At 35.3% G+C, this 9010-nt stretch overlaps 1 pseudogene; it reads right to left on the minus strand.

The window, feature by feature from the left end:
* Nucleotides 1-4691: 4691 nt before the first annotated feature.
* LOC102493872 (apoptosis inhibitor 5 pseudogene) lies at nucleotides 4692-6228 on the minus strand (annotated as a pseudogene).
* Between the last annotated feature and the right edge of the window lie 2782 nt (nucleotides 6229-9010).

Below are 9010 nucleotides of genomic sequence, written 5' to 3' on the forward strand. Positions count from 1 at the left end.
TATTATTTTAGCCAGCCTCAAAGGTGACTGAAAACCGAGGTGTTTGAAGGTTATAGCTAGTGTTTACAAACAATTGAGAAACTCACAGTGTAAAAGGTATTCTTACTGTGACTCAAAGAAAATCTGAGAAACTGTGGTTTAGCCAGATTAAATTGGGTAAAGCATGGAGTGCCAATTAAATTGACTATAAATCCTAATGCAATTGTCTACAGATTAGTTAGATCTGTTAGTCAAAATATTAATAGTAATGACTATAAAGGGTTCATTTGTAAACAACTTTTAACTATTGCTTAAATCAAAATATTACTTATGTAAAGAGAGATAATCTCATTCATAGTTTTTTTTAAAAAGATTTTTTTTTATTTAGCTTTATTTATTTATTTATTTTAATTTGAGCAGAGAGGGAGAGAGAGAGACAGAGAGAGAATGAGAAAGCAAGCCATCAGGTCTAGTGGGAGTCCAACATCCTTAACTGCCATGCCACCTGCCAGCCCCACACTTCTTTTCTATAAGTAACTGAATCACCTTTATATTCCTTTTTTTATAATTCCAAACAAGAGATTTGTTTTGGCTTACTTCAGACCAATGACATCATTTGTTTCATTTCCCTCATCCTTAAGCATTTGATGTTTCAAATGAGATGCCATTTAAGAGAGTTTTCAATTTTCTTTTCCCAAGCCATGGTAATGACACCTGTTTTCAGCTCAGGAATGCAGGAAGATTTTAGTATTAGTTTATGACTAGTTTGTCATTATCTTAGAGTATTTAATCTTTGACAGCCATGACTATTACAAGGTTTTAGTTAAATATAGGATCTCAATATAAGAATATTTGCATACTATTTAGATTTTTATTAGATAGAATCTATATGGTAAGAAAAACTAAAAAGATCTAGAAATTTCATTGAGAAAGTTTTTTTTTAAGATTTTGGGTTTTTCAAGCTGATCCTCTTTTGCAATTTGTATTGAGTTATACAGATAATCATGAAGTCATATGAGAATAAATATATAAACTAAAGGACTAAAAATTCAAAATCAAATTAATTGTGAATAGTTGTGGTTGCTTGGGAGAAAAAACAATGAATAAGGGAAATGCTACTCAATAAAGAAATGGAAGGTGGAATTTTATTCTGTGTGTGTGTTTTTGCTTCTTTGTTTTGTTTTTTAATAAAATGAATAAAAGGCATTTTTCACAAGGACAAAAAACTAAACAATTGCCTACCTGACTGAATGAAATCAGTGAATGATCAAGTTACATAACAAAATCAGTATGTGATTCAATTGAATTTTAATATGTGATTAACAGCATTCTGCTTCCTATGCATGGAAAGTATGCCACTCTTCCAAGCTTAATAAATGTAGATGACTTACTGAAAGCAAACTTAACAAGAACTTGAAGCTCATTTCATTACCAATTTTGTGTGAACTTGGATTCCCTTATTATCCGAGTTTGTGATAATGCAGTATCATGAGCAAACCTGGATCTGCTCCCCCAATCTCATTTGAACTCATAATCTCTCTTCACATCTGTGGGGTGTCTAGATGATCATATAGACACTCATTTTAATAAAGTAGTTCAATTAAAATATTTATTAGCAAGGACCCCATGGGAGAAGCCACATTGTGGAAAGACTTGGCTGAGAGGGGTAAAGAAATTAAGCCAAACTCATTAGGCCTAAAAACTAACACAATATACTACAAAACCATCAGAAATCAGCATGAGCAGAGATGTAGTAGACAATGCCACATGTTGGGTCCATTTTCTAAATACTCAATGCATTTTTATTAGTAATTTTGCTACACATACACTTAGTACATATCATTATTGACATGCCAAGTTAATATATTTTCAAGTTCCTAAAATAGGAGTGGTATTATTTAGTTCAATATTAAACTCAGTACCAACAGCTCAGAATCTTATCCATTTGAGTGAGAAAAATTAAATGCACATAAAAGAGTTAGAAAATGGCATAAAGCAAAAATAATGTCCTATATCCTAGAAGGATGTTGGAAGCAGTAGAGTTTGGTATTAGGTCAGTTACAGTTTCTACCTCACCAATCATTAATTGTTTGGTCCCGTGATAGTCTATAAGAATCAATTTTCCCTGTTTATTAATATATTGTCATAGTGGTATTTTTTCCATAGGTTTGTTGAAAAAATTAAATGAAATAAATCACATTAGTAAAGCATCTCATTTTGTCAACTAAGATATTGGGTGATAATAAAGCTAATACAATTACAATGATATATCTAAGCAGAACCTTCTGTTGCTACAACCAAATTCAAAACATAGATGAAAGATACAAAAAAAAAATCAGTCTTCTGCTTATAGGCAAGATATGTCAATAACCACACTCATAACAAGTAGAAATCTGGCAATATTATGTCAAAAATAATTTTTAAAATATCAGAGATCTGTGGAAGCAATGTGCACTAGAAAGACTAAATTCGTAAAAAGAGGTGCTAAGTGTCCAGAAGTGAGGCTAAATGGCAGTTGATTTGCCCTCTAGTATCTATTGATTCAAGATACAAGCTAGATGTTGAGAACCAGAGTTTGACATAACCAAGGAGCCACTGTTGGTAGAAAAAGGAACAGACCAAAATTTTAGTGTTGAGAGAGTCTGGAGTAACAAAAGATCATTTTCCTCTGCATTAGACATTTGCTGAATTCTAAGTCTGTGGCAGTTAAAAGGGCTAGACTAAATCTGTGCAAAGAGTAAAATAGCTTATAGTTTTATGAAGCTTATAAACAAAAAGACCTATCAGCAGGAGAAGATTTCCTTGAAAAAAAAATGAAATCAGAGACAAAACATTAGGAGTTGTTCATTGACCCAAAGGATCTACAGGTAATTTTTCCTAGGAAGACTTACCAACACTGAGCATAGATGGAAGCTGATATTCCAAGCTTGGATCTAAGAGAAGACTGTTGCTTAAAGACAAAAGAAGCTACTGATATTTTGGCATTGAGTAGGGCTGTAATAATAAATACTGGAAACCTGAGACCATTAAGCACAGGTTAGTTTCCCTCTCAAGACCAAAATTTAAAGCTCCATGAAATGGGTGGCTGAAGAGTTCATTTTTAATCTTCTAACGGGCAAACATAATTTCTGAAATTTTTCAGGACACGGGAGTCAGTGATGCAACACTATCACTTGAAATCCCTGGTGGCCATGTCCTAGGAATGAAGAGGACTCAGGCATAGTCTTCCCAAAATTGCAATCCAGCCTCAATGTAAATTAATCCCTAATTGCATTAAGACAATAAATCCTCGAATCCTACCCTACCTTCCATTTGATGTACTAAACAGAGAAATGATTAATCTTTTTTTGGTGAAAGAAAGTATCATCTGGACAGTGTGTAAATTTTAAATACACAAGGTCTGGCATATGATGAAAGTGGTAGATAATGAAAGCAAACCAGTAAATATTCTATATTTTAAAGTAGCAGAGAAATACTTAAAAATAACTACCATTAGTATGCTTAATAAAACAGATGAGAGGATGAACAAAAATAAGTAAAAAGGTACAGAACAAAATAATTGAAGAATTTAAATCAGGTGGTATTCATTCTAGAAAAGAAAATATACAATATTGGAATTACAACTACAAGAATACAATCAAAGACTTAATAGTAGATGAGACATAAGTGAAGACAGAATTAATAGACTAAAAGCCAAATCAATTGGAAATACTAAAATTAGAAAATAGAGAGAAGTAAAGATGGGACTTTAAAAAACAAGGAAGAAAACAACATGTCAAAAATATAGAACCTGCTAGAAATTTCTAATATATGTGAAATGGAATTCTAGGAAGACAGAATAGATAAAAAGATGTAAACAAATATATAAAGAAGAACAAATTTCCCCAAATTGATGGAAGTTTAACCAAGCAGGATAAATACAAAAAGATACATATTTAGGTACATTATAATGTAATCACTAAACACCCAAGACTAATAATCAAAGGCCAGTTACAGGAAAAGAAAGCACTGTCTTCAAAGATGTAGCAATCAGACTGACAGCTGACTTCTTAACAGAAATAATATATGACAGAAGGCAATAGAAAGAAATATTAAATTGCTGGATGAAAATCATTGCCATCCTAAATTTCTACATTAAACAAAAATAACTTTCAACAGTGAAGGCAAAATAAAAATTTTATTTGATAAAAGAAAACTAAAGAAATCATTTTCCAATAAGTCTGTAATACTATATACTAAAACAAGATCTTCATGCTGAAGGAAAATTATTCCAAATCTAAACAGGAACATGGGAAAAAAAAAAAACAGAGAATGGTGGAAAGTACAAATAGGTTGGTAAATACTTGAAAATATATCTACAAATCATTAATAGGATTAGTTTGGGAATTTAAAATATAGAGAGAACTAAAATATATTACTATAAAGAAAATGATCAGAGGATGGTAAATAAAGATTGTATTTTAAGCTTCCACATTAAGAAGTGTTTTCTTTGTTTGTTTGTTTGTTTGTTTGTTTCACTATGGTTTTACCTTGGACACAACCATGGTCTGTTACAAAAGTAGATCATACATTACAAAGGTATAAAGACCATTAAAGTTTTAGCTCAAAGCAGCAGTCCTTTTAAAGGGACATCCCTTAAAATCCAATGAGTAGTAGAATTTACAATGCTGAAGTGTGTGGTATCTTATTCAGTAGAGTCTTTCCCAACTACGATTTCCTTGTGCTCCCCAACCTCAGCCACATCTACTTCCCCTGAAGGCTCCTCTCATAATTAAAGTTGCCCAAATTGCTGCTCTGTTTTCCACTGGGAGGATTATAAATTTGTCTGGCATCCCTTTTTGGTCTTGCAGGAGATTTCTTGGGTGGTGAACCTGAAGTTGTATCCTCATTGACTCTCTTTTGCCCAAATTCAGCCTTCTATACGGTTTCCAAGACAATATTAACTGTGCTCTTGTAAGAGGGAGGAATGTGGAAGAGATCCTTGATTAAAGCATTGATATTGTTTGCTATTTTCAATGCAACAACTTTAATCCTATTCCCTTCTGTTTTTGAAGCCTCGCCTATTTTACCTTGGAGAGCCAAACAAAGTTGTCAGACATAAACTTGCAGACCCTGTGCAAAATACTGCAGCCTGATTTTGAAATCTTTGAGTTTTTCTGCATTCTGTCTTGCTATGAGAAAATATGGAAATGTTCAGCCCAGTTGGTGGAAATTGTACAGCAGACATTCCACATAATTGAATTATAGCTTGGGTTCTTCAATACTAGTGTTCTCCCTATTTTCTGCTTCTTCTGGTGGGAGAGGCATGTACTCCAATAACTTATCAAATAGTATTCTTAAATTTGTTTCTAGCTTCTCCATGTCACCACAAAATGAACTGATCTCCGCCAACAATTTCAGTACCTCCAACTGTATATTGAGACCCTCCACTGGCATAGTCAGGGTACTGAGGTTAGGGAGAACCTGCTCACAGAAGTAAATCACAAACCTGATGGAGTGGGCATTTTTAGAGAACAGGGTTACCTACCACCTGCCAAGTGCATTGTAAGAGCCCGTCCACACAGTCAGGATCTGAGGGATTGAAGATCTATTCTAGGTCAGCCTGTCCAGCCACCAACTCTACAAGCTGTTGTCTTTCACTCACTGTCTATTAGCTTTCTGACCCAGAAAGTATCTTCATGAAGAGAATGAATTCTTTCTTAGTCACATCTTCTAGGACGTTTTTGGACTCAGTATAAGCTCTTCTACTTCTTTCATTAAAATTTCATCTGGGAAAGTCCTCAACTTCACAGAAAGGAATCCTCATTCTCCAACAATGTCCTTGCCTTGTAGTATCTGGCTGAACAAGCCACCTGAAGTCTCTTTCACATCCATCTTAAATATACTCAACAGGGCATTGTTAACTAAGTTAAATTCTGCAGAATCATCTGTTTGCAAAAGTTGGTCAGTATATCTGCTACTCGGGGAAGTTTTTCTCCAGTGGCAAACTGAGAGAGTTCTTTAATTGCTTGATGTCAAATTGACACATTTTCATCCTCACAGAAGTCCAATTGTGCATTGATCACAGAATCTGCCAATTCTGGAAAATGATTGAAGAATTTTGGAATGAACTGAGCTGCTAATCGTTTTTCCTTGGTACCACCCTCCACATTGTCCAGTATCACCTGATAGGCATTTATGCTGGCCCACTTGCTTCGTGGCATTGGCTAGGATGCCATAGTTATGATAAAGCTCCTCCATGGTCAGCATGGTGAGCGACAAGCCCTGGGCCTGCTCCTGTTGTCGTCATCGCCGGGCCACCACCGTTACCCAACTTCCCAAGCCCACAACCCACAAGGGTCAACACCTCCAATTGCTGCCCAAGAAAGTATTAAAAGTAATCATTTGTATTAGAAGTCAATAAATTGAAGATACATTTTGCAATCTCTCAGGTACATGCTAAAATAAGAGTAAGAGATATATAATTAATAAGTTAACTAAAAGAAAATATGAAACAATAAAACATGACAAAAAACTTAAAATATATACCTGAACATATAAATGTAAAGAGGAAATCCTCAGGGTTAGAAAGGAAGAAGAAACAAAAGAGAATGATAAATTTGTGGTTCTCTAGATGACTCTAAGTCCTAGAGTCAAACTAAATTCTGATGGTAAGATGCTTGAAATTTTAATGTCCATGTAGATTGAGGAACATGATTTGGGGCCCAGCAAGACTTCAAGTTGGAACAGAGATTTCTACATGGAGCTAAAATATCATATATGCTGGGCTGTCATGGGAGGAAGGATTATAAGTACCCTATTCTCCTACTCAGAAAAGTAATACCCAAACATTCCTTTGTCTTAAGATAATGTGAGGCAAAGTAAGGTAGGGCAAGACAAGACAGCTTTAAGTCCCATGTGGGGTGGCACACACTGGTACCCACTCTTACTTGACAGGCTGAGGCCAATAGGAGGCTCAGTTTCATTCCTGGACCATTTCAAAAGTTGGGCAACATAGTGTGCAACTAAAGTTCTAGCAACTCAGGAGGCTGAGGCAGGAGAATCTTGACACTGGTGTAACCCTGTTTAGAAACATTTTATTAAAACAAATGAACGAATCTTTTTGAAAAAGCTTTCTTTAAGACATTCAACCCTAGACCTATAAAATGTAGAAGTGTGAAACTTGATTTTATGTGAACAAAATGTAAAGCCTTATCTTGAACTACTGAGACCTGGAATTCACCTAGGAAGGTAATTTTAGCACTCTTTTTTTTTTTTTTTTGGAGAGGTTTTTTGCTATAGGGCGCATGCGCTTGCCAGACAGACAGAGAGAGACATAGAGACAGAAAGCGAAAAATCCCCCCCCAGGGGGGATGGTCACACTGCAATCCCTTCTCCTCTATTCTCCTCTCGGGATCTTGGGCACGCATGCACACGTGCCCGGCGTGAGTTTTAAGCCGCCGGGTCCGGGACACGAACCGTGGTCGACTACATGGGAGTCCAGCGACATAGCCATTACGCTAACTGCTGGTTCCCTGCCCTCTTTTAACAACTAAGTGGAAGTCAGATTCTCTGGAAATAATAATCTTCTTTTAACTTATCAAAAATATTTTTTTTAAAAAAAGAGACCAGCAGTTAGAGTAATGGCTATCTTGCTGGACTCCCATGTAGTAGACCACGGTTTGAGTCCCGGACCTGGTGGCTTAACTCACACTGGGAGAGTGTGCGTGCATACCCAAGATCCCAAGAGGAAAGTGGAGGAGAAGGGATTGCAGCATGGCCATCTCCCCTGGTGGGTGATTTCTCACTTTCTGTCTCCCTGTCTCTCTCTGTCTCTCTGGTGAGTACATTTGCCCTATAGCAAAAACCTCTCCCAAAAAAGAAAAAAATATTAAAAAAGAAGATATTATCTCATATAAAATAGAATCAGAAGTCATAATAAGTTAGAGAATTTTATGAGACCACAAAATAAGTATGCTTAAAATGATTGAAAACATAGAGAATGTACAGTGAAAGAAGAAGAAAAAATAAAAGACCTAAGACAAAAGAAGTTGTTTGAAAAGAACCAAATAGAGCTTATAGAAATGTGAGGGAAAATAATTGTCAATAGAAATTAATACCCATCTTTGTTATCACTTAAAGCAAAAATTCTCTTGAAGACATTTTCAAATAAAGACTGAATGAGCTGAAGACTCCAAAATCCTTGATAAAGAAAAAATAAGTGAGTCATGTATCTAAAAAAATGTTGGGGTCAGCAGGTGGTTAAGACACTGAATTCCCACGTGACTCACCAGGGTTTGAATCCTGGATCTGATGGCTTAAAAATCACGCCAGGCACATATGTGTGCATACCCCAAATCCCAAGAAGGTAGTGAAAGAGAAGGGATTGAAGCATGGCTATCCCTTCTGGGGAATGATTTCTCAATTTTCCTCTCTGGCAAGCACACATATCCTATGTTAGAAAGCTGAAAAAAAAAAATGAGAGAGAGAGAGAGAGAAGAAAACAAAAGAAATTGATCCCAAATGCAGGAGTAAATAATAGAGAAATCAGAAAATACCTGTGTAAATACATGTAAGTGTTGATTTGTACATTTAATTAAACAAATCAATAATATTAATAACTATACTTTGAAAGTTCTCAGATTTTTCTCTATATTATGACCTTATAAAATATTCCAAAGAGTTGTTTCAGTGAACTTACACTTTATTTTATGGATTTATTATTTTTGTCAGAGGGCATGTTTGCTCACCAGAAAGAAACAGAAAGAAGGAGAAAGCACTACCCTGTTGGGTGTGGTCATGCCATAATACCTTCTCCTCGTTTCTCTCCATTTCTCCATCCTTTTGGAATTTTGGGCACACACACATGCCAGAAATACTTTTAAGTTGCTGGGACTGGAACCCATACCGTATATTTGGCCATGAGGGATCCAATTATCTCAACCTCTAGGTCATGGAACTGGCCTGCATTTACACTTTAAAGAGCTCTCTTAAATTCTTTAAAGTGTATGTTTTGATTTAAAGGTATTTTTTTCTTTTTTAAAAATTAATT

The sequence above is a fragment of the Tupaia chinensis genome, unplaced genomic scaffold, assembly GCF_000334495.1.
Source record: "Tupaia chinensis unplaced genomic scaffold, TupChi_1.0 Scaffold000062_1, whole genome shotgun sequence".
NCBI lineage: Eukaryota > Metazoa > Chordata > Mammalia > Scandentia > Tupaiidae > Tupaia > Tupaia belangeri.